The sequence below is a fragment of the Agelaius phoeniceus genome, chromosome 1 (genome assembly GCF_051311805.1).
Source record: "Agelaius phoeniceus isolate bAgePho1 chromosome 1, bAgePho1.hap1, whole genome shotgun sequence".
Taxonomy (NCBI): domain Eukaryota; kingdom Metazoa; phylum Chordata; class Aves; order Passeriformes; family Icteridae; genus Agelaius; species Agelaius phoeniceus.
Window position 1 is genome coordinate 4,907,469 of NC_135265.1, and position 16,909 is coordinate 4,924,377.

Sequence of the window (16,909 nt, forward strand, 5' to 3'; positions counted from 1 at the left end):
CAACAAGATGGACACCAAGGGATGGGGCAGCTGGGAGTAGAAGGTTTTGCTTCATTTTCTGCTGAACAATGGGATAACCCTGAGCATTGCAAATTCTCATAGGATTCTGTGTTTTTCATAAGAACCTTGTTCCTGGAGTCACATGATTACATCAGAATCCACACTTCCCCTTTTTTTTTTTTGTTAAAAAGAAGTATTTGCAGATGTCAAAAACTGAAGAAGTGTAAGTCATGTCTGAAAGGCTCAAACATGAAGGAATAGAAAAATCTGCTTTAAAAGAAATAAATCCGTATTTTTTTGGAGGAAGGAATGTGATCCAAAATTCCTTTTCACCAACACTATACACTGGAAATGTTAGACTGGACAGGGAATGACTTAATTTTGGGGAGAGGGGGGTTCCTTCAACATTCCCATCTGTAAGTTAGAGATCAAAAAAATACAGCTTTCATAGCAACACCTGCCTAGAAATTAAGCAGCCCCTTTGGGGTACCCTGATACTGGCTTTCCTAGTCAAAAGAACATTATGCACTGGGGGACAATGCCAAGGCACAGCAGTTTAAAAAAACAATAAAATAATAATACAGCAGAATTGTCTTTGCAAATTTTGTTCCCACTTGTTTTACCCAGCATTAAGCAGGGGAAATTCAGCTTATGCCAGCTCACCTGCTGGCATTCCCTGCTCACCAAAACCACCAGGGTCACAGCTGCTGGTGGATCTTGCACAGCAGAAATTTACCTATAAATAAAGTCTATCAATAAGGACCTGACCTTCTGAAAAAGCCTGGGCTGGATCTCACAGAGCTCATCCCATGGTCTTGCTGAGCCTGGGCCAGCATCACCATGGCACTACAGGCACCTGGGCTGCAGCTGCCCACCAGCTCAGAAAAATAAACTTTGGCCACGTGTTCAAATACTCAGGAGCACCACAGAGAGCAGAAGACCTCAGGTCACATTTATTTCCTATTTTTGCATGGAACAAAACAATTAAGAGCTAGAAGATCGGTGGCGTGCTAGGCCATGCATTAAATACATGCATATAAATAAATAAATACATTAAATATCCATGGAAAAAAAGAGGGTAAAGACTACACTACACTGGTTAAATGAGGGGTTTTTATCCATTCTCTCCAAACTAACTAGCAAAGATGCAGAGAAATCCATAGGTGGAGGAGAACACGAGGGGCCTGAGCAGTTGTGGAGCTCCCAGCAGCTCCTGGCACAGCCCTGAGCCAAGCCCTGGGGCGGCTCCATCACCTCCCTGGAGCTCAGCTTCCCATTCCTCCAGCTCCAGGGCTTTGCTTTTGGTCAGCTTTTCACAGAGACAGCAGCAGGGAAGTTCCTCCTGCTCGCTGGGCACAGAGCAAGGGAAGCTCAGAGCAAGTGTGAAAAATGTGCATTTTATGATTGGCTTTTTGCAAATATTAAAATGAATATTGTATGTGTTGTGTTAGAAAGTAATGCTGTATTCATTCTATTAAATAGTGTGTTAAATAGAGTTTTAGGCTATAACATAAGGTTAAAATAGAAACTATGCTATGTAGGATAAGTTTTTTTAAAGAAAGGACTCACACTGAGATAGCAGCCACAGGACACCTGAATCTTTCAGAGAAAGAGAATTTATTGCCCCATTATCAGGAGAAACCAACTTCTTCCCACCTCACTCGGGCAGGATGACACCATCAGGATTATGAGGAAGAGGCTGACACTGCCCAGACAGAATCCTGCGTTTGAATGGAATTTATGCATCATATATGAGATGTATGAATATACCACAGGCTGTTGCTTTTAAGGGTTAATCCTCTGTTAACCTGGGTCCTTTTTCAGGCTTATGCTGCCCAGAAAAGGTACCCAGACATCAGTAACTCTTTGTTTCTGTTGTCTCGTATTGTCCTAATCCAAATTGCCCAAATTATTATTACTCTAATTATATTACTATTTCTATAACCATTTTATTACTATTAAAATTCTAAAATTTTAAAAGCAAGTGATTGGCGTTTTTCACAGCAAGGGGAGCTCCTGGCACAGCTCTGGGTTCCTGCATTGCTCAGCCCAGCTCCAGGGGAAGGAGCCCAAACCTGTTCAGTCACATTGTTCCTGCTCAGCCCTGGCCCAGGGCTGGCCATGGAGCTGCTGCTGCTCCCAGCACAGATCTGCAGCTCCAGCCCTCAGCATACCAGGACACCCTTCTGCCTGCCCTGGCTGCAGAACCAGCCCCAGCCAAGATCCAGCACTGACCATGCCCAGCACTGGAGGCTGGTTCACAGCTATCCAATTCCTGAACTGGCCACTGTGGAACACACCAAACCCTGGCTCCTGCCAGCCCTGCAAAGGATGGGCACACCAAACCCACAGCACCACAAATCTCCCTACCCAAACAATTCTGCCTGCCCAGGATTTCCCCTCCCTTCTCTCTGTCTGCTCTCAGGTGTCTGCAGACAGTGCTGGGCTTGGGAAGTGTGAAAAATGCATATTTTATGATTGGCTTTTGGCATATGTTAAAATGAATATTATATGTGTTGTGTTAGAATATAGTGCTGTATTGATTCTCTTATGTAAGTGTGTTAAATGTAGTTATAAAATATAGTTATATTAAATATAGGTTATAACAAAATGTTAAAATAGAAACTATGCTATGTATGATGCTTTTTTTCTAAAGAAAGGACTCACACTGAGATAGCAGCCACAGGACACCTGAATCTTTCAGAGAAAGAGAATTTTTTGCCCCATTATCAAGAGAAATTAACTTCTTCCTGCCTCACTCAGACAGGATGACACTGTTAGGATTAAGAGGAAGAAGTTGACACTGACCAGACAGAATCCTGTGTTTGAATGGAATTTATGCATCATGTATGAGATGTATGAATATGCAACAGGCTGTTGTTTTATTCCTGCCAGCCCTGCAAAGGATGGGCACACCAAACCCACAGCACCACAAATCTCCCTACCCAAACAATTCTGCCTGCCCAGGATTTCCCCTCCCTTCTCTCTGTCTGCTCTCAGGTGCCTGCAAACAGTGGCTGGGCTGGGGAAGGATTACACAGAGGCTGCTGCAGCCTTGCTGCAGAGGTGTCAGAGCACCTGGGGACCTCCTGCCCACTGAAGCTGCCACAGGGCTCTGATTCTCTTCTGGTTAATGTTTATCTTGCTGCACTCGGTTCTCAAGGATGTCTGTGCTGCTGCCTTTGAACCACACAGGAAAAACACAGAAAGTGAATCCAGGGTCTACACGTAAATAAATATTTTTTTAAATAATAATCAGATTATCCAAACACTAAAACACCTCTTGCTAAGACTCTGCTCTGCTGCATCATCAAAGTCCCCAATTTGAGCAAACACGGCCAAAAAAAAAAGATGAAATTAATGAAATTACAGTTTTGTTTGTAGAATTTCCTCTGTACCTCCTTCTCCTTCCCCAGAAAGATTTGCTCTAAAAGGAAAATACCACTTATCATGTTTCTATCCTTGCTTATTTAAGAAGAGGACCACAGCCTACAGCTCTGAAATATTATTAGCACCTTTCCCCTTTTTACACCAAACCACGACTAAAGGAAACATGCTACAAAAACCAAACAGACATGGAAGTTACAGGTCCTTTTTTTTTTTTTTATTTTATTCCCTTTTTAAAATGAAGCACTTTCTGAGCCAAGCTCTAAAAACCAGATCACACATACAAAGAAACGAGTTTGGAAATCCCCCTCCCTCCACCCCCACTGCTATTTGCTAAGGAAACCAGATGCCCAGAGCCAGCCAAAAAATGATCTCAGCCATTCTTAAGAGAGCCTACAGTGCATTTTCATGAGTCATGGAAAGCAACAACTCGTTGCTTTGGTAATGCTAGGTAAGCAACTGGTCATCCATCCCCAAGCAGACCTGCAGCAGTAAGTCAAAGAGCAGCCCCTGTCTTGACAGATTACATCAGAGACAGCCCCAAAACAGAGATGTGCAGCAAGGCACCTTGCAGGAGCTTTCATGGGACATAAATTGTGTCCCATGAAAGCATTTAGCACAGCCTTCAGCAGCCAGGATCCCCCATGGTCCTGCCCTGGGCTGTTGTCAGTGCTCCACACTCGGAGCGGGCAGAGAGGAAGCAGGAAAGAGAGGGAAGCAGGGATTAGCAAGAATCCTCTTTGGGCTGGAGACACCCCTGCAGGGACACACTCCTGAACGTGGCCATGAAGGTGGTGATGTCCTGTGGGGCAGCCCAGAGACCTTCAGCCATACCTGTCCAAGGTTTTGGAAATCCAGCCCAGGACGGGTCAAGGAGGTGGTCAGATCCCCATGCACCAAGGGGAGATCCTGTTCAACACCCCCCATGCTCTTCCACAAGCATTTCCCACTTTCATCAGCTCCTGGTGACTCCCACAGCAACCAGAGCCTGGGAAGCTCCCACAGGGCTGAGACACCAAACTGCACCTCTGTGGCAACACCTGGTGGGAAAGACAAACCAACTTCCCAGGTGATGATGAACCAGGCACAGGAAGCCTTGCTCCATCTCACCAAACCTCAGGGCACCACACCACCTCCCTGGGACAGCCCCACTGGCTCCTGAGAGGGAAGCTCTCCAGCACAGGATTTCCTGGCCACAGACTAAGACCACAACTAGCTCATTCTCATCCAGAGATGAAGACAGTCACAGTCTTCAGCACCTTTTGTGCTGAGTCCAAAAGCCAATTGTGAAAACACATCCTCAGCCCTTAAAGGCTCACACCAGATTTTATTCACACCTGTAATGCTGGAGGTGAAGTTGCTGAAATATTGGAACGATTAAACAAACATTTTCTCCCTTTTTTTTTTGTGTCATCAGCCAGGTGTGATGTGCATGTCTTTGAACATTTCAGCTGCTCAGGAAGGGCACTGTGGAGAGTCTCAGCAAGCACCCCCAAACCAAACAGAAATAGGCAAGAACTGGCATGGCTCCTCAAATCCTTCATTTCAGCCATGTCACAAGAGGAGCAAGCAGACCTCAGCCTGAGCCACCAGGGAAGCAGATCCAGCCAGCAAAGCCACCAGGAGCCATCCCAGCAGCAAGATGAGGACAGGAGCAGGACAGAGCCCACTCTGTGCCGTGTGATTCCCCACCCAGGGGCCCTGATGGTGCCTGCCAGCCCCAACACCCAGCAGATGTCAGCAGGGCTTCCCTTGGCTGCCTCTGCCAGAGGAGGAACAGCTCCTGGGCCTTAACAGGAGCCAAGGGCAGTTTTCCAGTGCAAAGTCAAGAAAATTACCCTGGCAGGATTTGTCCCACCGTGATCTCTACCAGGGCACCATTCAGAAGGAACACAGGGAGAGCACTAAAATGATGCTTTTCCCAAACCTTTTCCCTCTGGCACAGCTCAGCTCAGCTCAGGAGCAGCTCAAATGCATCCTGCAACAACATCCAGAGCTGGACCTTGACCCTTTCAGTAAAACCAATGATGTAATAAGCTAAGCACAGCTCTGTTTATCTCTTTTACTTGCTACCAGCACCATCCAAAGAGAAATAACTGGAATATCTTGCATATTTCTCTAATGACTCTTGCTATTCTGTTAGCACCAGCACTGAGGGACTAAGACCAAGGAGCAGCAAAGCAGTGGTTTATTAACCACGAGGTGCTGAGGTTTCCCAAAAGCCACTCTCCAAGAGGAAATCAGCAGAAGGATTCCAGCAGAATAAACCAAAGCTGCAGTTTTGTGCTGAAAGGGAAGCAGAAGGCTTTGAGCCTGCAGTATGAACACTTTCCACCAGCAAAGAAAACTCTCCCAGCCTGCTCTGTTAATTGAAGGATGCTACACTGCACCAGTGCACAGGTCAGTCTCAACAAAAGGAAGCCCAAATCTCTGATTTGAGGTAATGATTATTCATCACTTGCACACTCCCAAACCTCTCTGTCCCCCCCCCCAGCCACATACTCCCACAGCATGGTGATTCCAGGGTTATCATCCCTCTGTGGCTAACACTATCATCAGCCCCCATCTGCATCAGCCAGCTGTAGATAACAGTGTAGATAACAGTGTAGATAACAGCTGCCCTCTGCAATGGCACTACACTGACCCTGCAAAAGAGGGACAGTTCTCCCCAGGGCACTCCCCAGGCATTGAGTGAGAGGAAGAGGAGAGAGGCTGAAAGGAAGAGAGTATTTGAGAGAGTTTCTCTGCATACACTTTCACCTGTCTGCCCTGTGATAACAAATCTCACCCACACACCTTCTCCTCAATCAACCCTTCCTTATCAAATCACTGCCCCGTGCAGGGGATGCCCCAACCCTTGATTTATATCTGGGCAAGATATCACTGTTATTAAGAGCTGGTGAGAGCCAGATGTGCCCATCACCCTTGTGCCCACCACCCTTCTGCAGAATCCTCATGGCTTGGGATAGAGCCCCCTGTAGCCACCTCACACAGTTAAAGGTGCTGACAGCTGACTGTGAAGAATTTAGGATCTGCTAAATTCTTCTGGGCTCTTATTTACCATGGATGGCATTGCATTATTTCCTGTTCACAACTAGACTGTGATGATTTGACTTCTGCTCAGTACAAAAGCCCCCAGAACAAGAGTTTGCAGCACAAAAGTACTGAGCAACCTGGGTAATCCACCATGCTCATCACAAGGGACTTCCATGCACATCCATGGAATGGAACAGTTCAACTGAAAGGGATCTACAGTGATCACCCAGTCCTGACCACTTCAGGACTGCAGGACAAGGACAACCTCAACAAGGACAGACCTCATCAGATGTGCCAAAGCAGCAGCACCTTCCTCTGACCCTCTGCACCAGTTCAACACAGGGCTCACTCTTACACTCAATATCTGTGCTAAGGACTGTCATCTGCAAAGTTTTCAATATTTCCTTGGGGATTTGGGAGCACCTGAAAGCCACCGTGCAGGACACACTTGCAGGTGGACAAGACAAACATAACAATGCCAAAACAGGAGCACTCAAAGCAGAGGCCACAGAGCGCTGATGGCTTCAAGGTGTTCCTACCTCCATCACAAAGACTTCTTATCTCACAAATTACATTCCCAAAGCAACGGTACAAAGTCTTTCTCTCCATCTGAATCACCCAGCTATCAATCAGATGACTTTTTGTCACTTGGCCACTGGCGCGTATTGCAGAGCGCCTCTAATCCACCCACCCAGGGCTGGTTTTTTTTCAAGCAATTTGCTGTTTAATCGCCACCTGAAGGCTTGAGCCATCCTCCCAGCCCACAGGAGCTGGCCTGGGCACAGGCTGTTTGCACAGCAGCCCACGCAGGAGCTGGGCCAGCTCCTTCCAGGATCTGCTGGAGCCGCCGGGCACGGCGCGCTCTGCCAGCCGGACTTTGGCCCAGGCAGCTTCTGAGCCAAGCCTGGCTCAGCTCCACCCCGGCTCACTGCTTGCTCTTACAGCTCCTTCTCTCCCTGGGCTGCATGTCCCAGAGTGCAGAGGATAAAAGCAGACAGGCTCTTGCAGAAGTGACAATCAGCTCTGCATAAAATGGTGCCCGGCCTGGGGTTTAACTCAGGAGAGCAGAACCAGCCAGAGATGCTCATTAAAGTCTGAGCCACTTCATCTCCACTAACATTTATAGTAGGGTCTTCCAGCATAGAAAATAGGAGTTTGGGGAAGGCATTTGGGAGCTGAACGCCCTCTTCTAAAGGGTACAGGTATATCTTTCACTTTTGACCTCTAAATGACTCAGCCCAGGTCAAACCCTCTGGGCTCCTTTCACAGACATTCCAAGTGCCCTGGGAACAGAAGCTGGCACCTGAGACCAGACACAGCGGTGACACGCAATGCTGTGTCCCCATCCCTGGTCACAGAGACAGGGGTGTAGAGCTGCAGGAGTCCCCATCATGGGCCAGGCTGATGCTGCTTCTTCCCCCATCCTGCTCTCAGCCAAGCCCTGTGTCTCCAGGGGAAGATCCTGGAACAAATCCTCATTGCCAAAACAAAGCAGGGAGCCAGGTACCCCCTGCCTGCAGCCCCTCTAGAGTGTTCTTCCCGTGCCCCTCATGCCCATGCAACGGGGAACAGCTGCAGGGAACAGCTCCCCAGGGCCTTTGAAGAGCAAGGCATTGGTTTTTAAAGGAGATCTTAGCTTTTAATTTGTGTCATTAAAGATGAACTGAGACAGACCGGTTGGATCATAGAATCGTTAAGGCAGGAAAAGACCTCTGATATCATTGAGCCCAATCGTTAACTCAGCACTGCCAAGTCCACCTCTAAGCCATGTCCCCAAGTGCTACATCCACACTGTTTTTGAACACTTCCAGGGATGGTGATTCCACCACTTCCCTGGGCAGCCTGTGCCAATGCCTGACCACCCTTTTGCTTTGGGCACCAGCAGCATTTCAGTGACTAACAGGAAAATTACTTGGCTAGAGCAGATCAGAACTGCAGGGACAGACAGAAAACAAACAGAAATGCCCCCATATCCACACTCCTGCATGCTCACCTGCACCTTCACAGACAGAAAAGCCCTTATCTTGCCTGTCTGAGGCTCACCACAGCACTGACCACATCAGATGAAGGCTCATGCCACATGGGATAGGGGCCAGCCTGCAGAGACAGCATGGTTCAGGCACAACTGAGATGACATTCACCACCTCTGCATCTTACACTGCACTCAGGAAAGGCAGAAAAGGTGCCAGAAAGAAATGCTGAACTGCCCTGGCCTGTGGGAAAGGGGAAATGCTCCTTGGAGGGACTCACCAAAAACATTTGGTCACCAATTTCCCCTTGTGGAGGTTAAATATCTAAATAAATAAGGCCTGGGGACTGAAGGTGAACCTGCCAGGTTCAGTATCAGTGGGCCATCTATAGCTTTTCCCCCCTGCCTGGGGAAATAATAAAAATATTTAAATCCATATTCCACTTCTTATGGCTCCACACTGCATTTTCCATCTCCCCAGTGCACAGCTGACATTCTGCACATTTCTGTGCTTGGCCTGTGCCCTGTGCAAAGAGAGGAGTGGAAGGGACTGAGCCCAGCAGGCTCCTGCCATCGTCAGGCATCAGTGAGCACCATCCCTGTCCCCCACAGCTCCTCGCTGTAGGAGCCAGCCTGGAAAATGTTCGGCCACCTCCTGTGAAGGGCTGGCAGGTGGCAAGCACGTCCCTGTGCTGTGCTGCATCTCAGGATCTAAGGAGCCCAGAGATTTGCAGAGGGATGAAATGTGCTTCCTTAGGCCAGATGAACTGCACAGGTTAAACTGGAGTTAAGATTTTTTTTTTTTCCTTCATTTTCTTTCAGATGGTTCCTTCAGTCTGGAGAGCCAAGGCAGACTCCAAGCAATCACTGCCTCTTTTCTTCTACGTGCACTCCAAAGCCAGCCTGCCTTCCCCAAGCAGTCTAATAAAAGATATCCCTTCTTACAGCAAAGCCTGACTCACTTCCCTCCAGCCTCGACCAGCAGGTCTCCAACAGCAGGGCCAGACCCACCAGCAGAGAGGATCCTGCCAGCCCTCGCTCTCGTTCCCACGTCCATCTGGGAGAGCAGGCCTGGAAGCACATCACTTTCCATGCTGCAGCAGCACACTCCATCCCACGGCTCTGCCAGGGAGCCAGACACACCATGGCAGCCTCACCAGGCGTCTTCCCAACGGGGAAAATTCACAGAGCATCGAGTCCAAGCTGCAGGAGAAAATCACGAAGCATCGGGGAGCAGCAGGAACGTTCCGGACGGGACGGAGCCGCTCCTCTGGCTGCCGCAGGCGCTGGCTTTTCGCGACGGAGTCGCTTCGTCTGGGTGAAAATCCAGACCACGTCTCCCTGTGTGAGAACACTTCCCTCACAGGCTCTGACAGCCTCCAAAAAAATAAATGCATTGCCCATCAGCACACGTTGACATGGCAGAGCTGCGGGTTTCTGGTAGAGATTAAGGAGCCGTGGAAAAAACTGCGGCACCAAAACGCGTTCACACGAGGAAGGTATAAAAGGTCCTTTACATCCACATCCCACCAGGCTGGCAGCCCATCCAGCCTCACGCCCTGCCTCAACAGAGGAGCTTTTACAAGCTGCAAAACCTTCCCAGGGCAAAGGCTGTGCCCAGCTGTGGAGGTCTGCTCTGATCAGCAGGAGCCCTGGCAAACCTTGAATCCCTGTTTATAATTCATGTCAAATTAGGGGTTCTGGAAATTGGACCATCTGACACAGGCAGAACAAAGCCCCAAATGCAACTGATCTCATGCACACCTGAGGAGCTGCTTCCAAAAGCTGCACTCCATGCACAAATCCTGCATGGAACTACGTCAAACTGCACATACCAGACTGCAAATAAATCCAGAAGGTGTCACAGAAAGAAATTCCCCCCAACCATTCACTCTCACCAAAGAAGTGAAATAGCTTGACCCTGGGATCACTTAAGCCCTGCAGAATTCCCAAGCCTCCAAATCCCAAGTGGTGGCTCATGCACCAGCAACACATGCAAGACCCTTCCCCAAACCAGGAGCAGGTCCACTCCCAAAAACTACTTGATTACAAGACAGGAATTGAAGAGGAGGATAAAGGCAGCAGCCGAGGGAGAAGCCTCTCTCCGGGCTGTGTCAGGGCCAGCAAGAGCCGTACTTGGCCACCGTGCAGGACCTGCCCAGCTGCTCCCCGGCTCCCACCTCTGCTCCGCTCCTCCCGCACAGCCGCGCAGGGCAGGGGTTTGGCAGCACAAATCCTTCCTGAGCATCATCCCGGCTCGTGGCACAGCCCCACGGCAGCGGCTCGCTCCGTCCAGGTGGAAATCCAGCTTTCCCAGAAATCCAGCTTTCCCAGAAATCCAGCTCTCCCAGCTCCGCCGGCCACTCGCACCACGCGGGGACGGGCTTCGGGGAGCCTTCCTCCCCGCGCTCATCCCATCCTCACCGCTCCGGACGGACGGTGCAGGGAGAGCTCTGCAGGAGAGTGAGGGGTGGCCAAGAACCCCCGCACCTCCCTGGATGCTTTCCAGGGAGCACCCAAGTGACCACATCCCGAAACCGCTGGCTCCAGACGCCAGTGCATCCCAAACCGGGTACTGGAGTCTAATCCCGGCCGCTCGCTGTCAGCAGCTGCAGCTGGGACAGGCACCCAGGCGACAACCCGGGGAAAACAGCGACCCGAGAGCAGCAGCTCAAGGCGGGGGTGTGCGGGGAGCCCCGGGGAAGTGCAGTCCTTCAATCCGCTCCGCAGCCACGGACACGGCAAGCCATGCTGGGGAGCACCCTTGGGGACCCCCCCCACGGCTCCCCAAACACAGCCGCAGGGACGAGCTCCCACTTGGCTAGACTAGAAAGGAAGGAAGAAAAACCCACGGAAGCCAGACCCGGCTGCAAAACTCTCGGTCGCCGCTGCAGACAGTAAAATAATTAAAAGAACGAAACTATTCACGGAGGCTCGGAGCCAGCGCCCGCGGAAAGGGGGGCTGAGGACGGACGGACTTACCGGGGTCACCCGCGGAGGGACATGCGGGGCTGGTGTCACCACGTCGGGTCCCAGCGGCTGGCGCGGCTCCGAACAGCTCAGCTCGGCTCGGCACCGCTCGGCTGGAGCTCGGCTGGGGCGGCGCACAAAAGCGGGAGGAAGCGGTGACGCGCGGAGCCGCCGCGGCCAATGGGACGGGCACGGGGACGGGGGCGGACCGGCCCCGCCAGTCACCGACCGAGCGAGCGGGGCCGGCCCTGCCCCGCCGCTGGGGGGCGACACTCGGGGCTCCGCGCCCCGGGGCAGCTCCGAAACCCGGGGGCAGCTCTGAAACCCTGCGGCGGCTCCGCGCCCCGGGGCAGCTCTCAAATCCTGGGGCAACTCCGACCCCTGGGGCAGCTCCGAAACCCTGGGGCAACTCCGGCCCCGCGGCAACTCCGACCCCTGGGGCAGCTCCGACCCCCGCGGCGGCTCCGAAACCCTGGGGCAGCTCCGACCCCTGCGGCGGCTCCGAAACCCGGCGTGGTTCCGAGCCCAGGGCCGGTTCCGAGCCCTGCGGAGCTCCGGGCCTCTCGTTGGTTCCGATCCGCGGTGCAGTTGCGGCCCCCGGGCGGGTTCGCAGCCCCGATGCCCCGTCCCGCAGCCCCGCTCGGTGCCGCTGATGCTTCCCTGGCCCTGCAGGTGGGATTGGCCCCGGTGAGAGTCGAGGTGAGCTCTGAGACACGGGGCAGTTCCAACCCTCGGGGCTGCGCCAGCCCCTGGGGCCGTTCCGATCCCCGGTCGGCTCGGACGCCCGGGGCAGTTCCGAATGCGGGGGCAGTTCTGTCCCCGGAGCAGTTCCGACCCTCGGGCTGACTCTCAGCCCGGGTGATGCCCCATCCCTCAGCCCTGCTCGGTCCAGGTGCAGTTTCCCGTGCTCCCGCAGGTCATAGCAGCCCTGGTGAGACACCTGGTGGGATCCCCGGCTGTGCTTTCCAGAAGGATGGAATGTGAGCTCTGCGCTCCAGCTGAGGTTCTCCTACCTTCTGGAAAAACGGGGCTGGGTGCGAGCTGTCCTACCTAGGGCTGACACAAAAAAAAACCACCAAAAAACCAGGAGATGATGAGAAACAGGGGTGAAACCCTTTGATTCTGGGATGAGGTTTCATCAGCTGGACTGCTGGTGAAGATGGTGGTATCTTGCTGCAGCAGGGTAGCCTTCTGCAGGGCCCAGCTTTCTCCACACAGCTGGCATGTGCAGGAATTGCTCTGATAACTTGATTTGGGTTTGCCTCTTTGGGGCAATAAAGTCAAACTGAGCCATAGTTAAGACCAAAGAGCTTTAGACTGTTCCTGAGTCACAGCTTGCTTTCCAGAAAAGCTCAGGGCTCCCTGGGCAGTTTCCTGGGAAGGTAGAGAAGGCTCTGGGCTGTTCTGATCTACACCCACTGTCCCAAATCTCTTTTGTGTGTCCAAGTTCCTTTGGGCTCGACTGCCTGTGTGGAAGGAGCCAACAATGGCATAGAAACAAAATTACCCCTAAAAAGGGCCACGGAGAGGCTGAAAAACAGATGGAAGTGGGAGCTGAGTTATGTACCAGATATCCCTCAGACTGGTGGGAAAGAGAGAAAATTCATGCAGACAATGGAAAAAGTAAGTAAGAATATTTCTCTGATTATTTCCTTGTTTCCCCATTTAGTAAATGTGTTATGGAGAGGAAGAGGAACAAAGTAAATGCAAGATTTTGGTGGAGGAGAAAAAAAAAAATGGGCTGGATGCTAAAACCAGCCCCATTCCCCTCAAGTTTTTAAGGAGTTACTGCTGCAAGAAAGTTTGAGCCATTGCCTATAAAGGCAATAGAAACCCCAACCAGGGACCCCTCCTGAGAGATTCAGATCTCACATCCTCGTATACAATCGCGTGACCTATGAATAAAATCCATAGAAACCGGTTCTGTATATCCCAAATAACTGCACATGGCTCCAGCCCAAACCACTCCGGCTTCCCTCACTCCATAAATGATTTTACTAGGGCCAGTCGTGATCTTGATGTAATTGAATAGGTTTCACTCTCTTCTCTCTCCCTCCCCCTCCCCAGAATATTTGTGCAGCTTGCAGAGCCATGTCCAGGGGGACTGAGCTGTTGCTGGAAGGAACCTCTGACTCCAGCTTGCCTCATCCATTCGGGAAGCAGCGTGAGTGGAGCCTAAGCCACCTGGCTTTGGGAAGGAGGGTGCTTTTCTCTGCACCTTCTCTCTGACTCTTAACAGCTTTTAATAAAATTCTGGCAACTTGGCACATTTGAAAAGTTGGCTGCTGCCCATCAGGGATGTATGTCATGAATTCTTGTGCTGCAGATGCCTTTCTGGAATAAATCACATGTGTTTACCTTGGGAACCATGCACAGGACCCCAGGACTTGAGGTTCAAGTATTACAAGGCACTAAAGTGACAAGCAGCTCCTTTAAAAGCACCTGGTTTTAATGGGAATTTATTCTGCACACCCCAATTACTGCTGAAAGCTGTAATTCTTCCAAGCATCTCTTCTCCCCTGAATGTGTTTGGTGGGCCAGGAATCCTGCTAGGGGGGTTTCCATTCTAGGGCGTCCCTGAACAATATAAGGATCCTGCTGCGTGTCAAGGCTGTTTCCAATGATGTCAACAGCTCTCTGCTGATGGGTGTGCTGAGAACCTGCCCCTGGATTCTGCCAGCTTGAGTTTTGGAAACATTTCCAAAGCCTGAAGGAAGGATGGGCAGAGGTGTGTGGCTCTGTGCAGAGTTCCAGGTGTTGCAGGATGGGCAGAGGTGTGTGGCTGTGTGCAGAGTCCCAGGTGTTGCAGGATGGGCAGAGGTGTGTGGCTCTGTGCAGAGTTCCAGGATGGGCAGAGGTGCGTGGCTGTGTGCAGAGTTCCAGGTGTTCCAGGTGTTCCAGGATGTGCATAGGTGTGTGGCTCTGTGCACAGTTCCAGGTGTTGCAGGATGGGCAGAGGTGTGTGGCTCTGTGCAGAGTTCCAGGATGTGCAGAGGTGTGTGGCTCTGTGCAGAGTTCCAGGTGTTCCAGGTGTTGCAGGATGGGCAGAGGTGTGTGGCTGTGTGCAGAGTTCCAGGTGTTCCAGATGTTCCAGGATGGGCAGAGGTGTGTAGCTCTGTGCAGAGTTCCAGATGTTGCAGGATGGGCAGAGGTGTGTGGCTCTGTGCAGAGTTCCAGGATGGGCAGAGGTGCGTGGCTGTGTGCAGAGTTCCAGGTGTTCCAGGTGTTCCAGGATGTGCATAGGTGTGTGGCTCTGTGCACAGTTCCAGGTGTTGCAGGATGGGCAGAGGTGTGTGGCTCTGTGCAGAGTTCCAGGATGTGCAGAGGTGTGTGGCTCTGTGCAGAGTTCCAGGTGTTCCAGGTGTTGCAGGATGGGCAGAGGTGTGTGGCTGTGTGCAGAGTTCCAGGTGTTCCAGATGTTCCAGGATGGGCAGAGGTGTGTAGCTCTGTGCAGAGTTCCAGATGTTGCAGGATGGGCAGAGGTGTGTGGCTGTGTGCAGAGTCCCAGGTGTTGCAGGATGGGCAGAGGTGTGTGGCTCTGTGCAGAGTTCCAGGATGGGCAGAGGTGCGTGGCTGTGTGCAGAGTTCCAGGTGTTCCAGGTGTTCCAGGATGTGCATAGGTGTGTGGCTCTGTGCACAGTTCCAGGTGTTGCAGGATGGGCAGAGGTGTGTGGCTCTGTGCAGAGTTCCAGGATGTGCAGAGGTGTGTGGCTCTGTGCAGAGTTCCAGGTGTTCCAGGTGTTGCAGGATGGGCAGAGGTGTGTGGCTGTGTGCAGAGTTCCAGGTGTTCCAGATGTTCCAGGATGGGCAGAGGTGTGTAGCTCTGTGCAGAGTTCCAGATGTTGCAGGATGGGCAGAGGTGTGTGGCTGTGTGCAGAGTTCCAGATGTTCTGCAGATGCTGGCTGCCAGTTTCTGGAGAGGAGTGAATGCCTGGTGGGGAGGGCACGGTGGAGAGCAGTGGCCAGCCCCAGTGTCACATAATGTCACCACAGAGAGCTGTCATGGCTCTCCCTGGTGACATTAAACAGGCATGGGCTGTTCTGTGTCCGTGAGGTGTGGCACACCTTGTGCCCACAGAGCCAAACTCTCCCTTCCTTTCCAAAACACTGTCCAAACTGCCACCAGGACACTTTCCTTGGTGTCACCATGATATTTTCTGAAAAATCCTGGCAAAGTGATTTTTCAGAAAATATCATGGTGACCCCTTGGTCCATGCTGTCCCAGTGAATGAGATGAAAACCACACCACACATAAAACCTATAGATGGGTGCTCTGATTCTTAGCTGACTGGTTGAATAGGTTTCACTCTTTTCAATGAAAAGAGTAAATGTTAGGTGGATATGAAGGCCTATTTCATCCTGATAGCATCTTCAGTGAAAAGTTTGATGGCACAAGTGGGTAATAGTGAGCTATAAGAAAAGCTGATGGTTCATCCACAGATCAAGAACTTTGCAAATCACAGCCCCAGGCTTGTTCTATTTATGCTTCTCCTTTAATGACGTAAGCATTAGTATTTGCTGTGAGGAGAAAAATGGGAAAATATTTGGCTTTTACCTAACTGCTGCTATTTTGGGCTGTGTTAGGGTTCCTGCAGGAAGTGAACACAGGTCCCAGAGCACTGACCCAATTCTTCTGTGACTAAGTATGCTCCATCTAACCTGAAATTCTCCAATGCCTTCTGTTTGATATAATATCCTTTCTTGCTTCCTGCCCTGAACAACAGCATAAAGCTCTTGTCTGCCAGGCCAACCTGGCTGAGAATGGTGGGTGAAATCATTCCTATACTTAGTTCCCAAACTGTCCAGGAGTGATGCCATCTCAGGGTAAAGAAAAGGAACCAATTACTTACTCAGAGATTGTGAGCTGCTCCTCAGCTGAAGGCTGGAGCTGGGGATGGGCCTGAAGAGATGTCAGCAATAAATCCAAGCCTGTGATGCCAAAACCTCTGCGTGGCAGCACCTGGGCTTGGCAGATCTGCATCAGCTGCAGCTCCTCCTCACCAAAAATGAATTGCAAGTCTGCTGTTTGCTGCAGAGAAGCAGGTGGGAAAGGAGGCTTAGAGCTCTCCCATGTCCCTCTTGCTGTTAGGACCCATGGAAAAGCCACATTTATTTTGCTTAAATATTTCCCACGTGTTCTGAGGTAACTGGGGACTGCCTGATAGACAAACCTGGCACAAACCACACATGTCAGCATTCCTAAGGGGTTTGTGCTCCTCCTCAGAAATGCCCACAGGTATGCAGAGGTTTTCTGGGGACAAACATTTGGGGATGGCTTTTCATCTCTACCTCTGCTTCTGTTTTACTGTCACAATGTTGTGGAGGGGTTGAGAAGGGTGAGAGTTGGGTTCAGATCTCAGTTGCTGTGGGGCCACACACTTCCCAGCCACCTTCCTCTGCATCTCCTGTTGCATGAAATGCTCCCTGGATGGTATCATCACCTGCTCTGCAGGGCAGATGCCAAAATCTGCTCTATGAACACCCTCACAGCCAGGTAAGAGCAAGAAGTGATCTCTTGATGGGTTTTGAAACCTTTCCTCTTCCATG

General features: G+C 51.2%; 1 protein-coding gene across 3 annotated transcripts in view; it reads right to left on the minus strand.

Moving 5' to 3' along the window:
• Positions 1–11,495, minus strand: part of LOC129124582 (mitogen-activated protein kinase kinase kinase 3-like) — an 82,861-nt gene extending 71,366 nt beyond the window's left edge. For all 3 annotated transcript variants that reach the window (XM_077187678.1, XM_077187721.1, XM_054639626.2), the window contains exon 1: positions 11,375–11,495. The gene's annotated coding sequence lies outside the window, so the exon portion shown is untranslated. The remainder of the gene's footprint in view (positions 1–11,374) is intronic.
• Positions 11,496–16,909: the final 5,414 nt, after the last annotated feature.